The sequence below is a fragment of the Zalophus californianus genome, chromosome 8 (assembly GCF_009762305.2).
Source record: "Zalophus californianus isolate mZalCal1 chromosome 8, mZalCal1.pri.v2, whole genome shotgun sequence".
Classification (NCBI taxonomy): domain Eukaryota; kingdom Metazoa; phylum Chordata; class Mammalia; order Carnivora; family Otariidae; genus Zalophus; species Zalophus californianus.
Window position 1 is genome coordinate 36,656,354 of NC_045602.1, and position 22,252 is coordinate 36,678,605.

General features: G+C 39.6%; 1 protein-coding gene across 6 annotated transcripts in view; it reads left to right on the forward strand.

Moving 5' to 3' along the window:
* ACOXL (acyl-CoA oxidase like) overlaps positions 1–22,252 on the forward strand; it is a 357,812-nt gene that overhangs the window by 307,944 nt on the left and 27,616 nt on the right. The window lies entirely within an intron of this gene.

Sequence of the window (22,252 nt, forward strand, 5' to 3'; positions counted from 1 at the left end):
CAGGATTAGGACCAATTATATAAATGAGGTGAACAAACCTATTGTTAAAAGTGAAGGACTCTCAGTTTGGATGAGAGTCTCAGCTGTGTGACATGTGCAGACATGCAGACTTCTGCTTCCAGGAAGACGAAGCAGACAGACTCATCCCTATTCTTTCTGATAATTTCAACTAAAAACACTGGATATTAGTTATAAAACTAGCATGAGAAAACTGAAAGCAGACCAGCTAGGGACCTCAGGAATGATGTGGTGCGAGTCCCATGGATTTTCTCTAGGCCTCATATATCCTATATTTGGAGCTGAAGAAGCTAGAAACCTGGAAAGGGCTAACAAGAACAGACCCCCCCCCCAAAAAAAAAGTTTACCCTAGCCAAAAGCTAAAGGACCAGAAAAGGGCCAGCCTGGCAAGACAGAAAACTTGTAGACAATAATTGCTCTAATCCAGCCATACCTACAGAAAAATCAATGGGACCACCTTCATCCATGCTGGGAAAAGCCTTATGGGAAATGTAGATTTCCCTGCTCACTAGACCATAAAGAGGAAATGTGACCTCACCACTGGGATTGTGTCAGAGGAGACCTAGTAGGGAACTAGGAGTTTCATCTCCACTTGGCAATAAGGAGATCGCACCCCTACCCCACTGCAGCGTCTTTGGGAAACACACAGGGAGCCTGGACTTCCTCATCGTGTAGTAATAGATCACCCCTCCCCCTTCCTGCTATGGTGGTGTCAGAGAAGGCCAAGTGGAAATTCAGGACTTTTCACCACCACCCAGTGGTAATGATACCAGTGGTATCAGTGGAGGTCATGTAGAGAGTAGAAATGAGGGACTCCTATCCTCCCAGCCAAGGTGGTTATCAAAGGAGGCCTAGAGGGGAGCTACCCACCTCTACCCAGCAGTAACAAGGGACACTTCCCCCACTTGGCTGTTAACAGTGGCTGCAGTACATGCCTCCCTTCCACTGAGGGGGCAATATCACAGAAAGTTCACTAAAATGAGGTTTAAATAAGATCCAGAGTCTCATAACATAATACCCCAAATGGTCAGGTTTCAGTAAAAAATCACTCATAATACCAAGAACCAGGAGGATCTCAAACTGAATGAAAAAAAGGCAATCACTGATAAGAGAGTAATGTTTAAATGATCTGAAAAAGATTTTAAAACCGACATTATACAAATGTTTCAAAGTAATTACAAACATGCTTAAATAAATAAAACAATAGAAAGTCTCATCAAATAATCTCAGCAAAGAAATAGAAAATATAAACAACCAAATGGAAATATTAGAACTGGAAAATACAATAACTGAAACAAATATCTCAATAGATGGTCTCAACAGTAGGATGGAGGGAACAGAGTAAAGACATTATTCTAGAACAATAGAAATTAACTGAATCTAGGGGCACCTGGCTGGCTCAGTCAGTGGAGCATGTGACCCTTGATCTTGGGGTTATGGGTTCGAGCCCCACATTGGTTGTAGAGATTACTTGCAATAAAATCTTTTAAAAAGAGAGAAACTTCTGTATGTGGCTGTCCAATTTTCCCAGCACCATTTATTGAAGAGACTTTTTTCCATTACATGTTTTTTCCTGCTTTGTCAAAGATTATTTGACTGTAGAGTTGAGGGTCCATATCTGGGTTCTCTATTCTGTTCCATTGGTCTATATGTCTGTTTTTGTGCCAGTACCATGCTGTCTTGGTGATCACAGCTTTGTAATATAGCTTGAAATCGGGCAACGTGATGCCCCCAGCTTTGTTTTTCTTTTTCAACATTTCCTTGGCGATTCAGGGTCTTTTCTGATTCCATACAAATTTTAGGATTGTTTGTTCCAGCACTTTGAAAAATGTCTTTGGAATTTTGATCAGGATGGCATTGAAGGTATAGATTGCTCTGGGTAGCATAGACATTTTAACAATGTTTATTCTTCCGACCCATGAGCATGGAATATTTTTCCATCTTTTTGTGTCTTCTTCAATTTCTTTCATGAGTGTTCTGTAGTTCCTAGAGTATAGATCCTTTACCTCTTTGGTTAGGTTTATTCCGAGGTGTCTTATGGTTTTTGGTGCTATTGTAAATGGGGAAATTGGACAGCCACATGCAGAAGAATGAAACTCGACCATTCTCTAACACCATACACAAAGATAAACCCAAAATGGATGAAAGACCTCAATGTGAGACAGGAATCCATCAAAATCCTGGAGGAGAACATAGGCAGTAACCTCTTTGACATCGGCGACAACAACTTCTTTCAAGATACATCTCCAAAAGCTAGTGAAACAAAAGCAAAAATGAACTTTTGGGATTTCATCAAGATAAAAAGCTTCTGCATAGCAAAGGAAACAGTTAACAAAACAAAGAGGCAACCCACAGAATGGGAGAAGATATTTGCAAATGATACTACAGATAAAGGGCTGGTATCCAAGATCTATAAAGAACTTCTCAAACTCAACACCCCAAAAAAACAAATAATCAAGTCAAAAAAATGGGGCAGAAGACATGAACAGACACTTCTCCAAAGACGACATACAAATGGCTAACAGACACATGAAAAAATGTTCATCATCATTAGCCATCAGGGAAATTCAAATCAAAACCACATTGAGATACCACCTTATGCCAGTTAGAATGGCAAAATTGGACAGGGAAAGAAACAGCAAATGTTGGAGAGGTTGTGGAGAAAGGGGAATCCTCTTACACTGTTGGTGGGAATGCAAGCTGCTGCAGCCACTCTGGAAAATGGTATGGAGTTTCCTCAAAAAGTTGAAAATAGAGCTACCCTATGACCCAGCAATTGCACTCCTGGGTATTTACCTCAAAGACACAGATGTAGTGAAAAGAAGGGCCATATGCACCCCAGTGTTCATAGCAGCAATGTCTGCAATAGCCAAACTGTGGAAAGAGCCGAGATGCCCTTCAGTAGATGAATGGATAAAGCAGATGTGGTCCATATATACAATGGAATATCACTCAGCCATCAGAAAGGATGAATACCCAACTTTTACATCAACATGGATGGGACTGGAGGAGATTACGCTAAGTGAAATAAGTCCAGCAGAGAAAGTCAATTATCATATGGTTTCAGTTATTTGTGGAACATAAGGAATAGCGTGGAGGACATTAGGAGAAGGAAGGGAAAAATGAAGGGAGGGAAATCGGAGGGGGAGATGAACCATGAGGTTCATCTGGACTCTGAGAAACAGAGTTTTAGAGGGGAGGGGGGGGAGGGGGGATGGGTTAGCCCAGTGATGGGTATTAAGGAGGTCACGTACTGCATGGAGCACTGGGTGTTATATGAAAACAATGGAATGTGGATCACCACATCAAAAACTAATGATGTATTTGTATGGTGACTAACATAACATAATAAAATTAAAAAAAAGAGAGAGAGAGAGAGAAACTAACTGAATCTAAACAACAAAGTGGACATAGAAGAAGAAGGAGGAGGAGGAAGAGGTGGAGGAAGAGGGGGGGAAGAGAGCATCAGGGGCCTTTGGGACTATAACAAAAGATTTAACATTTGTGTCATTGGAGTCTCAGAAGGAGAGGAGAAAGATGGCAAGGCTGGAGAAGTAGTCAAAGGAAAAATAGCTGAAAATTTCCCAAATTTGGCAAAAGACAAAACCTACACAGTCAAGAAACTGAATGACAAACAGCATAACCAAAAGAAATCCACACCAAGACACATCATAATTAAAATTCTGAAAACTAAAGACAAAAAAATTCTGAAACTAAAGACAAAAAAATTTGAAAGCAATGAGAAGGAAATAACACCTTTTCTACAGGGGAAAATCAATTCAAATGACAGCAGATTTCTCATCAGAAACCATGGTGCCCGAAAGAAGTAACACATTTTCAGGTGTTTGGGGGGGAAAACCCCTCAACCCAAAAGCCCTATATCCGGTGAAAATATTCTTCAAAAATTAAGGGAAGATCAAGATATTCTTAGATCAAGAAAAACCACAGGATTTGTCACCAGGACACCTACACTCAAGGAATGGTTAAAAGAAGTTCTGTAGGGGGTGCCTGGCTGGCTCAGTTGGAAGAGCATGTAACTCTTGATCTCGAGGTCATAAGTTCAAGCCCCACGTTGGGTGTAGAGATTACTTAAATAAATAAAACTTTTTAAAAAAGATTATTTATTTATTTATTTATTTATTTATTTATTTATTTATTTATCTGAGAGAGACAGCAAGAGATGGAACAAAAGCAGGGGGAGTGGGAGAGAGAGAAGCAGGCTTTCCACCAAACAGGGAGCCTGATGTGGGGCTCGATCATGAGGAAGGAGGAGATCATGACCTGGGATCATGACCTGAGCTGAAGGCAGACGCTTAATGACTGAGCCACCCAGGCACCCCAGATAAATAAAACTTTTTAAAAAAAGAGGTTCTATAAACAGAAAAGAAGCAATAAAAGAAAGAATCATGGAACATCAGGAAGGAAGGAACAATACAGTAATCAAAAATGGTAAATTCAAACTACTTTCCTTCTTTTGAGTTTTCTAAATTATGTTTAACAATTGAGGCAAAGATAGTAACACTCTCTCATGTGATTCTAAATGCATACAGAAAAAAATATCTACAACAATTATATTGTAAACAGAGGAGGGTAAAGAGAAATAAACACTTAAACCTTGTACCACTAGACTATGAAACTGTGATCTCTCTCTCTCTCTCTCTCTCTGTGTGTGTGTGTGTGTGTGTGTGTGTGTGTGTGTGTGTGTATTTCCAACCTTTTACTTTCTATCAATCCGTATGATTCCATAGATAGCATAAAGTTGGTTCATGTTTTTAATCCACTCTGCTGATCTCTGTCTTTAATTGTTGCATTTAAACTACATTTGGGGAACCTGGATGGCTCAGTTGGTTAAGCATCTGACTCTTGATTTTGGCTCAGGTCGTGATCTCAGCTGTCATGAGATCAAGCCCCACATTGAGCCCCGCATCAGGCTCCATGCTCAGTGAGGAGTCTGCTTCTCTCTCTCTCTGCCCCTCCTCTTGCTCATGCTCTCTCCCTCTCTCCCTCTCCCTCTCAAATAAATAAATCATTAAAAAAATAAACAACAAAAAATCCTGGTTCAAAAATGTTCAAAGAACTCGAATAAACATCTCTCCAAAGAAGATCTCCCAATGGCCAAAAAGTACCTGAAAAGATGCTCAACATCACTAATCATTAGGGAAATATAAATCAAAATTACAATGGGATACCACTTCACACTCATTAGGATGGCTGTTATAAAAAAAATTGAAATAACACGTGTTAGCCAGGATGTGGAGAAACTGGAATACTGGTACACTGTTGGTGGGAATGTAAAATGATATAATCATTATGGTAAACAGTGTGGCAATTCCTTAAAAAATTAAAAATAGGGTACCTGTGTGGCTCAGTCAGTTAAGCATCTCCCTTCAGCTCAGGTCATGATCCCAGGGTCCTGGAATCCAGCCCCACATCGGGCTCCCTGCTCAGCAGGGACCCTGCTTCTCCCTCTGCCTGCTGCTCCCCCTGCTTGTGCTCTCTCGCTCACTCTCTCAAATAAATAAAACCTTTTTAAAAACATTAAAAATAGAATTACTGTGTGATCCAGTGATTCCACTTCTGGGCATACACCCAAAAGAATGGAAAGGGGTGACTTGAACAGTTATCTGTACACTCATGTTCAGAGCAGCACTATTCACAGGAGCCAGGTGGAAGCAACCCAAGTGTCCATCAGCATATGGATGGATAAACAAAATGTGGCACACACGTACAATGGAATATTATTCAGCCTAGAAAGGGAAGGAAATTCTGACACATGGTGCAGTGTGGATGAACCTTGAAGACATTATGCTAAGTGAAATAAGCCAGTCACAAAGGGCATATATTGCATGAGTCCACTTACATGAGGTAACCAGAGCAGTCAAATTCATAGAGACCTTAGAGGAAGTAGAAGGGTTGTTGCCAGGGACCATGGGGGCACAGGAATGAGCAGTTACTTATTGGGTACAGAGTTCTAGTTTCATAAGATGAAAAAAAATTTGAAGATGGATGGTGGTGACAGTTGCAAAGCCAAGGACAGACAGGGAATTGGGAGTAGCAAGAAGTTAGGATCAATTACGGGTTAAAACAAGTCAGAAGAGAAGAGCCTGGCTGAAGGCTTTTCTACAAGTTGCTTAACCTGTCTGCATAAAGTAGGGGTTTGGTATGGTTCTGAGCCAGTTTAAATAGTGGATTGTGTAAGGAGCCCCAGAGGGAATAGCCTCATCTCTGCCTGCAAAGCTTTGCTTTCTGAATTTTCCCACTCCCACTGAACATGGTAAGGCCAGTACATCACAACATCACAAGGGAGAGGGAGTAGGTTTGCCAGAGTATGGCAATCACAGGATAGCTTGAATTCTGCAGCCAGCTGTAAGACCCCCAGTAGAAGAAAAAGTATTTTATCAGTCTACCCCCAGGTACAGAAGCGCCAGAGCTCTGGTCTCCCCTGTTTCCAACGGTGGTATTCAGCATGCTGCTGAAAAGATATCTCAAGGTTACCTTCTCCAGAGCTTTCCCTCTGTCTCCTTTTTGGCTTGTCAAGTTCTTGCTTCCTGCAGATGATTTTCTGCACTCTTCTGTTTCCCAGTGTTTGAGGACGCCAGGACATAGCTATGTCTAGACTTTTCTAATGAGGCATAAAATAGGACGTGTCTTGGGTCTGGCTGTCTCTGGCTTGTCCCTCCCTTCTACCACGCCCTCTGTGTTTGATCCACCATGACACCAGCCTATGGCCCACCATCACTTTACTGTGATTCTCATCTCTCATGGAAAGAAACTTGTTCCCCTGCCACAGAATGTAGTGGTGAAGAACAGGCCATCCCAGGCTCCTCTGTGTCCAAAGATCCAAAAATTCAGAAAGAAAAGATCACCTTCATCCTCAACCCTCTTTCTTCCAGAGCATTCTGAGCTACCAGAATGATTCAGCTGCTACTGCCTGCCAACTTTCTTAAGAAGAGGAGCATTTAAGACACAAGAAATATTGAGCAGATTGGATTAAAAAAAAATTTTTTTAATTAACATCTCCAGGCAGTTTAGAAGGAAAAGAAACTTTGATCTTGAACAACTTCCATGGGTGATCAAAGAAAAAGACACTAAAGTTGCTTCTTGTTTTCCAGTTAAATATAAATAAGACTTCCTCTCCTTTGGAAGCTGATGAGCTCATGCCTGGAGCTGATGGCTTGGAGGAGGCTGGGCAGGTGCATCATAAGGATTAGAGATAGGCATTGTTCCAGACTGGTCCAATTTTTAATCACTTTCCTATTGCAGGGAATGCCCTTAGGAATTGCAAAGCCAATGCTTTTTGCTAATGCTGGCAGAAATTCCTTAAACCAAGAGATGGTGCCACTGCCCATCAATTTTACAAGGCCATAATGCAGATCCCAAGTGGCTAAAGTCTGAGGCAGAAGGCAGAGCACTTCATCACAGTGAGAGAACTGGGTTGTTGCTGGGGGAAACTGTTCTGATATCATGCTGGTATTACCATGAATTAATAAGCTTTGTTTATCTTCTATGACACTACAGGTCCAAGTTAGTCCTTTTGCTTCATCTTCTTGCTTATTATGCAGCTCAGGCCATGGATATAGGCTGCCTACTTGTCATAAATCGCAGGCAACCACCCTTCTTGCTGCTCTTGGTCCCAGTGGGCTTATGCTCCTGGGAACGAAGGCACTCTGAACTCTTCAGTTCCACAAATGCATACTGAGCCCTGATGCTGCGCTAGGTGCTGCAGAAATTTCAATATGCCATGAACCACAGCTCCTGCCTTCCTGATCACCTTGTGGGCAGGGAGAAAATCACATGGGCAAATACTTACACCAATAAGCAGAATGTGTAACAGAGGGGAACACATACCTCTGTGAGAACCCAAGAAGGGAAGAGGTAACTTTCAGTGGAGGAAATCAAGGAGGGATCCTTGGACAAGGTTTCAGGACAGGGAACCCTTAGAAAATATAGCTATTTCAGTTTGGAGTTTGCCACAATGAAGAGGGAGGAGCCTGGACATAGGAAGTTGATATATTTCAATACAGCAAAATGGCCTTGCTTAGAGGTGTGTAGTTCTGTGCATTTTAACACACATATAGAATTAAGGAAGCGCTGCCACAATCAGGATACAGAACAATTTGCCCATCCTACAATCCCTAATAGACTGGCTTTATAATCATCCTTTCCTTCTTCTGATAACTCCTAGCAACCAACGTGCCATTGTCCATCGCTGTAGTTTTGTCTCTGGAGAATGTTATATAAATAGGATCATACAATATGTAATCTTTTGATATTGACTTCCTTTACTCAGCATGTCATCTTTGAGATTCAGCCAAGTTGTTGCATACATCAACAGTTATACCTTTTCATTGCTGAGTAGTTTCCATTGAATGGATGTACCACCGTTTGTTTATCCCTTTACCCAGTGAAGGACATCTGGGCTGTTTCCAGTTTTGATGACTGTGAGTAGGGTTGCTATAAATGTTCACATACAGGTTATTATATTATATAAACATAAGTTTTCTTTCTCTAGGGCAGTTTCTCAAATTTGGCACTATTAACATTTTGGGCCAGATACTTCTTTGTTGTAGGGGGCTGCCCTGCGCATTGTAGGATGTTTAGCAAGATCTCTGGCCTCTACTCACTAGATGTCAGTAGATATCCCCAGGTTATGACAACCAGAATGTCTGCACACATTGCCAGATGTCCCTTGGGGGGACAAAAATCATCCACAGTTGAGAACCACTGCTCTAGGGTAAATACCTAGGAATTAGTGTATTGGGTCATGTAGTAAATGTCTGTTTAACTTTGTAAGAAACTTCACATCCCCAGTGTATGAGAGATTTGGTTGCTCAGTATCTTCACCAACATGTGATATTATCAGTATTTTTTTTTTTGTTTTTGCCATTCCAATAGGAATGTAGGAATAACTCATCATGGTTTTAATTTCTGTCTCTCTAATAGCTAATGATATTGAAATTTTTCACATGCCTTTTTTTTGCCATCTGTATATCCTCTTTAGTAAAGTCTGTTCAAATCTTTTGCCCATTTTTAAACTGGATGATTTGTTTTCCTGCTGTTGAGTTTTGAGAGTTCTTTATAAATTATGGATACAAATTCTTTCTTAGATGTGTGATTTGCAGATATTTTCTCCAAGTCTGTAGCATGCATTTTCATCCCCATAACAGTGCCCTTTGCAAAGCAAGTTTTTGGTTTTGATGAAATCCAATTTTATCAAATAGTCTTTTTTTTTTTTTAAGATTTTATTTATTTATTAATGAGAGACAGAGAGAGAGAGAGGCAGAGGGAGAAGCAGGCTCCCAAGGAGCAGGGAGCCCGATGCGGGACTCGATCCCAGGACCCCGGGATCATGACCCGAGCTGAAGGCAGACGCTTAACCATCTGAGCCACCCAGGCGCCCTCAAATAGTCTTTGATAGATTGTGCTTTTATTGTTCTATCTAAGAACTAAGAATGTTTAACCCCAGGTCATGGAAGGTTTCTCCTATATTTTTTCCTAAAAGTTTTAGATTTTTATACTTTACATTTAGATCGATGATTCACTTTGAACTAATTTGTGAACAGGTGTGAGGCTTAGGTCAGGTTTGTTTATCTTTTGACCATTGATATCCGATTGTTTCTTCACCATTGGTTGAGAGACTAATTTTTCTTCCATTAATTATTTTTGTATCTTTATCAAGAATCATTCAGGCATATTTGCATAGGTCTATTTCAGGGTTCTCTATTTTGTTCCATTGATCTATGTGTCTATCCCTTGACAATACCATACTATCTTGAATACCGTAACTTTATAATAAGTCTTAAAGTCAAATAGGGTGGTTCCTCCAACTTAATTCTTCCTTTTCAAATTGTTTTAGTCATTCTAGTTTCTTTCCCTTTCCATATAAATTTTTAGAATTAGTTTGTCTATATCTACAAAAAAATTCTCTGAATTTGATTAGAGTTACATTAAATCTATGAATTAATACGGGGAGAATTGACAAATGTACTATTTAGCTCTTCTAATCTATTTTATTAGTTCTTCCATCGGCATTTATAGTTTTCAGCATAAAGATAATGTACATGTTTTTGTAGATTTATGCCTAAGTATTTAATTTTGGGGTGAGCTATTACAAGGGATATATTGCTTTTTTAAAAAAGATTTATTTATTTGAGTGGGAGACAGAGAGAGGACAGAGGGAGAGGGAGAAGATCCTCTAGCAGACTCCCCACTGAACATGGAGCCTGACACAGGGCTCCATCCCATGACCCTGAGATCATGACCTGAGCCAAAATCAAGAGTCGGATGCTTAACCGACTGAGCCACCCAGGCACCCCAAAGAAATATTGTTTTAAATTTCAGTTTCTAACAGTACATTTCTAATATCTAGGAGTACAATTGATATTTTTTGTATTGACCTTATATCCTGTGATCTTGCAAGCTCACTATTAATTCTAGAGATTTTGGATTTTTTTTTTTGTATATTTCTTATAGGTTTTCTATGTTTGCAAGCAAACAGGGAAAGTTTTATTTTTTCCTTTCCAATTTGCATATTTTCCTTTCTAATTTGTATGCCTTTTGGTTTGTTTGTTGCTGTTTGGGGGGGTTTTTTGTTTTGCCATTCTACGTGGACTAAAACTTTCAGTGTACCGGTGAATAAGAGTGATGAAAACAGACATCTGTGCCTTGTGGATCTTAAGCAAAAAGAATTTAGTTTTTTGCCATTAAGTAGGATATTAACTGTAGAGTTTTTTGTTGTTGTTGTTTTGTTTTTTTGGCATGTGTGTGTCTGTGTGTGTGTGTGGCATAGCTGTTCTTAATCAAGTTAAGAAATTTCACTTCTATTCCTAGTTTCGTAAGAATTTTAATCTTGAGGGTGCCTGGGTGGCTCAGTCCCCTGGGCGTCTGCCTTCAGCTTGGGTCATGATCCCGGGGCCTGGGATGGAGTCCCATATCGGGCTCCCTGCTCGGCGGGAAATCTGCTTCTCCCTCTGCCCCTCCCCCCTGCTTGCGTGCACTCTTTCTCTCTCTCTCTCAAATAAATTAATAAAATCTTTTTAAATGATTTTTTTTATCTTGAGTGGATGTTGAATTTTGTCAAATTCTTTTTCTGCTTCAACCAACATGATCAAGTGGATTTTTTTATGTTTTTAGGTTGCTAATATGATGAATTACAGTGATTTATTTATTATATGAAAGATAGTACATTAAAGTTTCTTTCGTAAATTTGTTTTATTTAAAAATATGCCCTACAAATCACTCCATATTGGTCCATACAGATCTTCCTTATTCTTTTTTCCAGTTACGTAGTACTCCATTGTTTGGATGTGCCATGTTTTACCCAATCACTTTTCTACAAGTATTCTACAGTATATTCTACAATATATACAAGTATTTAATTGTTTCCAATATTTTTCAATTAGAAATAATGCTACAATTACAATGAATAATCTTATATGTATTCTTACTGTTGAAGGTATATCTTTAGTGTATATTTCTAGGGATTTCTGGACTGAACAGTAAGTACATATATAGTTTTGTTAAGTATTACCAAATTTTCCTGCAGATGAGTTCTACCAATATACATTCCCATTAGCTATATATGAGAGTTTTGTTTCCCCATAGTCTCACTGAGAGAATTTAATATTTATATATAATATATATATAACTTTTGCACATCAGATAAATGATAGTATCTCAGCATTGTTATTTCTCTAATTATGGTTTGAATACTCTTTATATATTTGAAGACAATATTTTATTTTTTTGAATTTTCTGTTCACATCTTTTTCTCATTTTTCTATCACATTTTTGGTTCTTTGCCCCTTTTACTTTTTTTTTCAAGATTTTATTTATTTATTTGACAGAGAGAGACACGGTGAGAGAGGGAACACAAGCAGGCGGAGTGGGAGAGGGAGAAGCAGGCTTCCCGTGGAGCAGGGAGCCCGATGTGGGGCTCCATCCCAGGACTCTGGGATCATGACCTGAGCCGAAGGCAGACACTTAACAACTGAGCCACCCAGGCGCCCTGCCCCTTTTACTTTTAATTTAATCTTTTTATTAAGGCATAATGGACACGCAACATTATATTAGCTTCAGGTGGACATATAATGATTTGATATTTGTATATATTGCAAAATGATCGCCACATTAAGTTTACTTAATATCTGTCAAAATTCATAGTTATAGAATTTTTTTCCTGTGATGAGAAATTTTAAGATCTATTCCCTTAACACCTTTCAGATATACTCTATAGTATTATTAACTGCAGTTGTCAAGCTGTACATTACATTCCCATGACTTATTCATTTTATAACTGGAACTTTGTACCTTTTGACTCAGTTCACCCATTTTAACCACCCCTTATCCCCAACCTCTAGCAACCACCAATCTGTTCTCTTTGTCTATGAGCTTGGTTTGTTTTTTGTTTTTAGATTCCGCATATATAAATGAGATTATATTGTATTTGTCTTTATCTGTCTGACTTATTTCACTTAGCATGATGCCCTCAAGGTCCATCCATGCTGTTGCAAATGACAAAATTTCATTCTCTTTTTTTTTATGGCTGAATAATATCCCATTGTATATACAGTTGACCCTTGAACAACATGCGTTTGAACTGTGTGGGTGCACTTATACACAGATTTTTTCTACAGTACAGTACCGTGAATATGTCTTTTCTTCCTTCTGATTTTCTTAATAGAATTCTCCTTCCTCTAGCTTATTTTATTGTAATACAGTATATGATACCTATAATACACACAAAAAGTGTTCATGGACTCCTTAGGTTATTAGTAAGGCTTCCAGTAAACAGTAGACTATTAGTAGTTAAGTTTTGGGGGAGTCAAAAGTTATATGTGGATTTTTTCCTTGAGGAGAACACAGGCAGCAACCTCTTTGACCTCGGCCACAGCAACTTTTTGCTAGACATGTGTCCAAAGGCAAGGGAAACAAAGGCAAAAATGAACTACTCGGAAAATGAACTATTGGGACTTCATCAAGATAAAAAGCTTTTGCACAGCAACCTACAGAATGGGAGAAGATATTTGCAAATGACATATCAGAGAAAGGGCTAGTATCCAAAATCTGTAAAGAACTTATCCAACTCAACACCCAAAGAACAAATAATCCAGTCAAGAATTGGGCAGAAGACATGAACAGACATTTATCCAAAGAAGCCATCAAATGGCCAACAGACACATGAAAAAATATTCAATATCATTCAGCATCAGGGAAATATAAATTAAAACCCCAATGAGGGGGAGTAGCAAGATAGCAGAGGAGTAGGAGACCTAAATTTCGTCTGGTCCCAGGAATTCAGCTAGATAGGTATCAAACCATTCTGAACACCTACTAACTCAAAGGAGATCGAAGAAAAGAATAGCAGCAACTCTCTGAACAGAAAAAAGACCACTTACTGGAAGGTAGGATGTGCAGAGAAGTGAATCCGAGGTGATATTTGGGAAGATAGAATGGGAGAAGATATTTGCAAATGATGCATCAGATAAAGGGCTAATATTCAAAATCTATAAAGAACTTACCAACTCAACACCCAAAGAACAAATAATCCACTCAAGAAATGGGCAGAAGACATGAACAGACATTTCTGCAAAGACATCCAAGTGGCCAACAGACACATGAAAAAGTGCTCAACATCACTCGGCATCAGGGAAATCCAAATCAAAACCTCAATGAGATACCACCTCACACCAGTCAGAATGGCTAAAATTAACAAGTCAGGAAAGGACAGTTGTTGGTGAGGCTGTAGAGAAGGGGGAACCCTCCAACACTGTTGGTGGGAATGCAAGCTGCTGCAGCTACTGTGGAAAATGATATGGAGTTTCCTCAAAAAGTTGAAAACAGAGCTACCCTATGACCCAGCAATTGCACTACTGGGTATTTACCCCAAAGATACAAATGTAGTGATCCGAAGGGGTACATGCACCCCAATGTTTATAGCAGCAATGTCCACAATAGCCAAACTATGGAAAGAGCCAAGATGTCCATCAACAGATGAATGGATAAAGAAGATGTGAGATATATATATATATATATATATATATATATATATATATATACACACATATATATAATGGAATATTATGCAGCCATCAAAAAACCACAAAATCTTGCCATTTGCGATGACGTGGATGGAACTAGAGGGTAGTATGCTGAGCGAAATAAGTCCGTGAGAAAGACATGTATCATATGACCTCACTGATATGAGGAATTCTTAATCTCAGGAAACAAACTGAGGGTTGCTGGAGTGGTGGGGGGTGGAAGGGATGAGGTGGCTGGGTGATAGACATTGGGGAGGGTATATGCTATGGTGAGCGCTGTGAATTGTGTAAGACTGATGAATCACAGACCTGTACCTCTGAAACAAATAATACATTATATGTTAAAAAAAAAGAGAGAGAGAGAGAGAAGATAGTAGGAAGGGAAAAATGAAGGGGGGGAAGTCAGCAGGGGAGATGAACCATGAGAGACTATGGACTCTGAGAAACAAACTGAGGGTTTTAGAGGGGAGGGGTGGGGGGATGGGTTAGCCTGGTGATGGGTATTAAAGAGAGCAGGTATTGAACGGAGCACTGGGTGTTATATGCAAACAACTAATCATGGAACATTACAGCAAAAACTAATAATGTAATGTATGGTGATTAACATAACATAATAAAATAAAATTTAAAAAAAACAATTCAAAACCACAATGAGATACCACCTCACACCAGTCAGAAGGGCTAAAACTAACAAGTCAGGAAATGACAGATGTTGGTGAGGATGTGGAGAAAGGGGAACCCTCTTACACTATTGGTGGGAATGCAAGCTGGTGCAGCCACTCTGGAAAACAGTATGGAGGTTCCTCAAAAAGTTGAAAATAGAGCTCCCCTATGACCCAACAATTGCACTAACTAGGTATTTACCCCAAAGATACAAATGTAGTGATCCGAAGGGACACCTGAACCCCACTGTTTATGGCAGCAATTTCCACAGTAGCCAAACTATGGAAAGAGCCCAGATGTCCATCAGTAGATGAATGGATAAAGAAGATGTGGTATATATTATATATATATATAATATATATATTACACATGCATATATATATTTATAATGGAATATTACTCAGCCATCAAAAAATATGAAATCTTGTCATTTGCAATGATGTGGATAGAACTAGAGGGTATTATGTTAAGCAAAATAAGTCAGTCAGAAAAAGACAAACACCATATGATTTCACTCATATGTGGAATTTAGAAACAAAACAGATGAATATAGGGAAAGGGAAGGAAAAGTAAAATGAAATCAGAGAAGGAGACAAACCATAAGAGACTCCTAACTCTAGGAAACAAACTGAGGGTTGCTGGAGGGGAGGGAGGTGGGAGGGTGGGGTAACTGGGTGACGGGCATTAAGGAGGGCACCTGAGGTAATGAGCACTGGGTGTTATATGCAACTGATGAATCACTAAATTTTACCTCTGAAACTAATATTACACTACATGCTAATTAAATTGAATTTAAATTAAAAAATTGAAAAAAACTTATATGTGGATTTTGGGCTCCACAGCAGGTTAGTGCCTCTAACCCCCTACATTGTTCAAGGTTGACTGTATATTCCACATTTTCTTTATGCATTCATTGGTTGGTGGACACTTAGGTTGTTTCCATATCTTAAGCTATTGTGAGTAACACTGCAGGGAACATTTATAGGGTAAAAATATCTTTTCAAGTTAATGTTTTCAAGTTTTATGACAAATACTCAGAAGAGGAATCGCTGGATCCTATGGTAATTCTATTTTTAATTTTTTTGAGGACCCTCCACAGTGTTTTTTAGAGTGGCTGTGCCAATTTACATTCCCACCAACAGTGCACAAGGATTTTCTTTCTCCATGTTCTCACCAGCATTTGTTATCTCTTGTCTCTTTGATAATAGCCATTGTACTAGGTACAAGGCGAAATTTCATTGTATTTTTGATTTGCATTTCCCTGATGATTGGTGATGTTAAATATCTTTTCCTGTGCCTGTTGGCCATCTATATGTCTTCTTTGGAAAAAAATGTGTATTTAGATCCTTTAATTTGATCATTTGGGTTTGTTTTTGGTTTTTGGCTTGGGGGGCTTGTTATTGAGCTGTATGAGTTCTTTATATATATTGGATCTTAACCCCTTACCAGATATATGATTTGCAAATATTTTTTCCCATTTGGTAGGTTGCCTTTTCATTTTGTTGATGTTTCCTTTGCTGTGCAGAAGCTTTTTGGTTTGATGTAGTCTCACTTATTTACTTTTGCTTTTGTTTCCTTTGCTCTTGGTGTCAGATTCAAAAAGGTCATCGCCATGATGATTCATTTTAGATCCAGCCTTGCATTCCCAGGATAAAGCCCACTTGGTCGTGGTACATTATTCTTTGTATATATTGCTGGATTTCAATTCATTAACATTTTGTGGGGGATTTTTACACCTATGTCCGCGAGAAATATTTGTCTCTAGTTCTTTCTTTCCTGTACTGTCTTTGTTTGGTGTTGATATCATAGTCATGCTGGCCTCATAAAATGAGTCGGGGAGGGTTTTCTTCTCTCCTATTTTCTGGGAAAGACTGTGTAGAATTGCTGTTATTTCTTATCTAGATTTTGTGTATAATTTGCCATTCGCTGTGAAGAACGTTAATATGTTTGCATTAGCAGCCTGTGTACCTGGTTGTTCACTGCGGGTCACTCCGGTGCCGGTGTCGACAGAGTCTCCATAGCCTTTGCAGTCCTCTTCTGTTCTGTCCCACACAGGCACTGGCAGTGCCGGCCTGGCACCCACATTCTCATCTACATACTGGTTCAATTCTCAACCTATTATGTAAGGTAACTGGCATTAGATTCACATATGCACACTGGGGGCTGGACCCAGTTTAGAAGCAACTTTATGAGGTTACTTTCCCAAGCCCTTTTTCTCCATAATCTCCTTGATACTTTCTGGTTCCCTGGAGCTACCTTTTTTTCATCCTCCAGCCAGAAATCTGGGACTTAATTGTCCTAGTCTGCTACATATGCCTCCAGGAATAAGCAGCTTGAGGACCAGGGGGAAAAAATGAAAATAACCACCCGTTTGGTGGTACTTTGAATTCTGGTCGTCTTCCCCAATCTTTGTGCTACTGTTTATTTTTTAGATTTCTCAAATAGCTTTTGCATTTACTCTGTCTCGGAGTAATGGTTACATTCACTGGGAGAGACTGGGTGAGTCTTTTACTTCATCTTGCCCAAAATAGAATCTACGGCCTCTATTTTTTTAAAAGAGTTGTCTGTTTTGGCTTTTTAATGGAAAGTAGAGGTGCTATGGTTGATCGAAAAATATCTTTGAATCCTGAAAAACTTAATTCCAACCCTAGCTCTATAATTCAACTTTCTTGAGCCTCTGTGTCTTCATATGTAAAATGGGGCCTATGTCAGGGCTCCCCAAGACCACCTTCAGGTTTGATGATTTGCTACAAGGATTCACAGAACCCAAATATATAAAGTCTGTATATACATCACAAAAGGATACAGATTCAAATCAGCAGAGGGAAAAGGTACAGGGGGTGTAGTCCAGGAAAAACCCAACAAGGCTTCTAGTTGTTTTCTTTTTCTGGAGTCCCTATAAACAACACTTAATTCTCCCCCACAATGTAACAATGTGGCAATGTGACATCACGTGCAAAGCATTGCCAACCATGGTACCCAAGCTTTGGTGTCCAGGGTTTTTGTTAGCCTGCAGCAGACTATTATTCTGACAATACAGTGGGTACAGACAAAAGATTGTGATTTGGGACACATTTTAAGAAACGAGGCTAAGAGCATGGATGTGCTCCTTGTGCACAGGTCTAAGGTAGCTACATATAAGCAATGAGGAGAGGGGTAATGGGAAAGAGAGGCTTGTCCGAGGATAAATACAAAAGGATAGCATTTAATAAATGTCAGGATGGCCGAAACCCAGCATAACATGAGGTTTGACAAATAATCTGATGAAGATTTAAAAGGCCATTTTTAGCTACATTCAGAGTTTGAAGAAATAGGCTTCTGGTTGGGGAAGAAAGCTTTGGTGCTAAGAGATGGCAAAAAGAAAGCAAAACTCATGCCCTATAATGTTCCCATTTTCTGCCTGAATTGTGAAGGACATGTAGTTGTCCTTTTGAAAACCAAGAAGGTCAAAAGAGAGATGTCAAAAAATCAGAAATGAGCAAATGTGCACATTTTTTAAAAATGGGGGGAAAATAGATTTGGGAAACTATAGAATTTAATATTGATATAAATCTAAGTTAAAATTCTAGAAAAGAGTATTCAGAATAGCTTATGAGCAATTGGAAAAGAGACAGTCACTAGGAGACTCTCTGTTTACTATGGCTAAGCCTTGCTAAACAAATCTCATTTCCTTTCTTAATCAGGTTACTAGAAGAGAAAATCTGGGGAAATTGGTGTATCTTGATTTTGGCCAACACTTTGCCAGAGTCTCAGGATATCCTTATGGACAAGCCAGAGAAATATGAGTTAGAAAAAAAAAAAAAGAAAGAAATATGAGTTAGAGGACATCGCATTAAATAGATTCTCAGACACTTGAATCAGAAGACTTAGACCTATCAGCTGGCTTCTATTGCATAAAGATATAGATGGGATTTTACAAATTTGTAAATGACACAAGCATATCAGGTGATTGAGTCAAGATTCATAGAGACTTTGGGGATGCGAGACAGGTCATATCAACAAGATGGTACTTTAAAATAATAAGGAATCGGCGTGCCTGGGTGGCTCAGTCGTTAAGCGTCTGCCTTCAGCTCAGGTCATGATCCCAGGGTCCTGGGATCAAGCCCCGCGTCGGGCTCCCTGATCCGTGGGAAGCCTGCTTCTCCCTCTCCCACTCCCCCTGCTTGTGTTCCCTCTCTCGTTGTGTCTCTCTATGTCAAATAAATAAATAAAATCTTAAAAAATAATAATAATAGGGAAGCAAAGAACTTTATTTTTTAAAAGAACAAATTTTGGGTGCCTGGGTGGCTCAGTAGGTTAAGTATCTGCCTTCGGCTCAGGTCATGATCCCAGGGTGCTGGGATGGAGCCCTGTTGTGAGGCTCCGTACAGCAGGGAGCCTCCTTCTTCCTCTCCCTCTCCCCTTCCCTCCAGCTAGTGCACTCTTTCTCTCATAAATAAATAAAATCTTTAAAAAAAAGAACGAATTTTAAATCATCTCTTTAGGGATGTTTATATGAATGTGTGTGTTGGTTGAAAATAGCTCATGGGCAAAAAGACTTAGTTGGGAGTGTCAAGTGAACAAACATTTGATGTTAAACCAAATATGTATGATATGCTTTCATTTATTCAAAAAATGTTATGTGGCTGTCATGAAAGTAAATTCCATCTTAACTTGCATTTAAAAGTGTAGAATCCCAGTCCAGGATAGTGGTGGTGCTGCCGACGCTACAGTAATGAGAGAACATTTGGGTACTCTGCTCAGTTTTCTGAGAGACACCTTGAGAGACAGAATTAGCATCCAGAAGAGGCCCCCAGGGCACGAGGGCTGGAGACCGTGTGGTAACTGGGAGATGAGGATCTGTGAAGGTTGGTCATTTTGAAGAAAGACTAAGCAGAGATGTGAAACTGATCTTTAAATTTGTTAAGGGCTGTTATCTGGATGTTTTCATAGACTCCTGTTTTGTTCCTTAGGCAGCCAAAGTTACGGGGTTAATAGCTATGCGTTATAGGAAATTGTGTTTCAGCTAGTTTCTTGCAGCATGTCAGCTCCTTTACCAGACCTTAAGCATACGGAGATGAGCAGGACCAGATCATTTTCCTACAGACTGAACAATCCATAAATTCATTACTCTACAGAGAGAAGTGGCTCGATATGCCATGGCTCTTCCAACAATGAGACTCCTTTGAGAGCCAGATGCCCCTTAATGCCTTGAGCTCCTGTCTCTGGAACACAAAGACAAAGGAAAGACATTCAGGTTCTGTTTGAGGGTCTGAGGCTGGGCTAATGGTATCTGGACCTAGATGTGGTGTTCCGGTAGCCACTGAGAACCAAGACCGTGTTTACCAGGACAGGTAAAGAAAGTTGTTTAAGGAGAGTCTGAACTGTGTTGAAGGAGAAAAGCAGAAGTTCAAAGTCAGGAAAGTGTCCCTGAGCATCAGATACACAAGAGCCACAAACTGACAACAGGAGGACAACTCAGGAGTCAACAAAAGGGAGGAGCAGACATAATCAGGAAACATGGTGTGAGACTGGTTAAAGCCAGCAGTCTGGAACAGAGCTTGGCAATGGTGTCAGCAGTCAGGGGCTGGTTAGGATCTCTGTGGGACCAAGTGGGCTTGGGCCGGAGTCGGACAGGAGTAGTCTAGAGGCTGGACCACCATCTGTCAGGGGCGTTAGAGAAGGGATTTGTGCCAGATATCCTCTACTTGCCTCTCCCGCTCTTCACTCCACCCTTCTCCAACCTGCTCTAGGTCCAGGAAGTGGACTTGCATAACTTGCATCAGTGGGATCCTTGACCTCTGGATCTGGTTAGCTTCTGAAAACTGGAAGCCTCAGTTAGAGATTGGAGAGGCGAAGAGAATAAGGTGTGGATAAGGTGCCCCCTGCCTGCCTCCCTGTGGGGTCACCTTGGGATTTCTGTGTTCCTAGGCTGAAGGTTGCAGCTCCTCTTAAGATGTCTCTATGTATACAGCTCTCTCTTCTAGGATCTGGTAGCCACTCCCTGCCCTCCTCCCTTGAAACCTAGAGCTAGTAGCAGTTCCAGATATACTAGCTCTAGGATACTGCACTATCCCTTGTGGCTCTCCTACAACTTGCCCACCCCTTTATGAAAATAATTTATTAAGCTCTTGTTGAATCATCCTAATGTGAATATGTCATCTGTTTCTTGGTTGTACCTTGGCTGACACAGGATTCTGGATTGAGTGAGAAGATGAGTTAAATTATTTCAAAAAATACTTACATTCTGTGGTTCTGGATTTCTTATCACTGACCTTATAGGTTTGTAGACCCAGAAGTGATGCAAATTAACTTCCTATACCTAGGAATCCACAATAGGTACTTTTGTAGTTGATAGGAAGTTCACCTAGAGACTTGTGAGGCGGTTTAGCCATGTAAGCAATACAATTTATTACTTTTGTAAGAATTCATGTTATCAGGATGTCTGACAGTATTTTTCAGTTGCTCTCACTATGTCTGCAGGGTCAGCTAACATCTTTACTGCCGTTATATAAAAGGGCCAAAGGAAGCTTTCACTAGCCAGCAGAACATTAGCGAGGTCATAAAAGAGCCATAATTAATCTTAAATATCTCTCATAGACAAGCTACAAAGCATGTGACCCTTTCTGGGAAGACTGAATAGTTGAGGCTCTCCATAATGATGCTAATTCAAGGATGTCCCAGAACCTCAGGAAAAGAAGGAAGAGCCTATATAGTCTACATGACTTCAAACTGTGTGATTTCTGAGTCTCATGAGCCATAGAAAACATATTGTCTTCTGACAATGCAGACCATTTCCATTTGACTCTGAATTGAGGGTTTTGTTGTTGTCACTTGGGTGGACTTTATGTAATCTTACTTCCGAAGAGTCATTATCTTTTAGAAATAAACAGTGAAACCTTATGAGATGGTATAACTGAACTCTGCTTCACAATAATCCAGAAAGGGGTGGGGGGAGAGATAAAGCAAGATCGGCCATGAAGTGATAGCTGCTCCAGCTGGGTGATGGAGACGTGGAAGTACATTCTACTCTTCTCTCTGTTTTTGTATGATTTAAAAATGATTGGATATTAAAAAGTAAATAAATAGTTAATTAAAAAGTTGTTGCTTGATACAGGAAAACTCATTTATTATTGCTTGATGCCACTGATGTCATGAAGAAGTTCTGTGGGTAGGTTTCAGGGGTATAACAGGAAAAACATGTTGAAATAAATGTAAATGAGGAATGCTATTTTTATGAAAGTTTAATGAAATCGGGCTCAATGGAAAATACCAAGATGATGTTCAGAATGTACATTTAGAATATTCTTTCATGAATTGAGAAGGAAAGCAAACACAAATACTACATTCATGTTTTAAAATATACTTTATATGGACTTTGCTTCTAAATAACCTGGGATGAGGGGGAACTGGGTGAGGTTGCAGATGAAGCAAGATTGACCATGAGTTAATATTTGTTTAATTGGGGGAATGGTCACATGGCAGTTCGCGATGCTATTCTTTCTACTTTTATATATGCTTTACATGTTCTATAGAATAGTTTTTAAAAATAA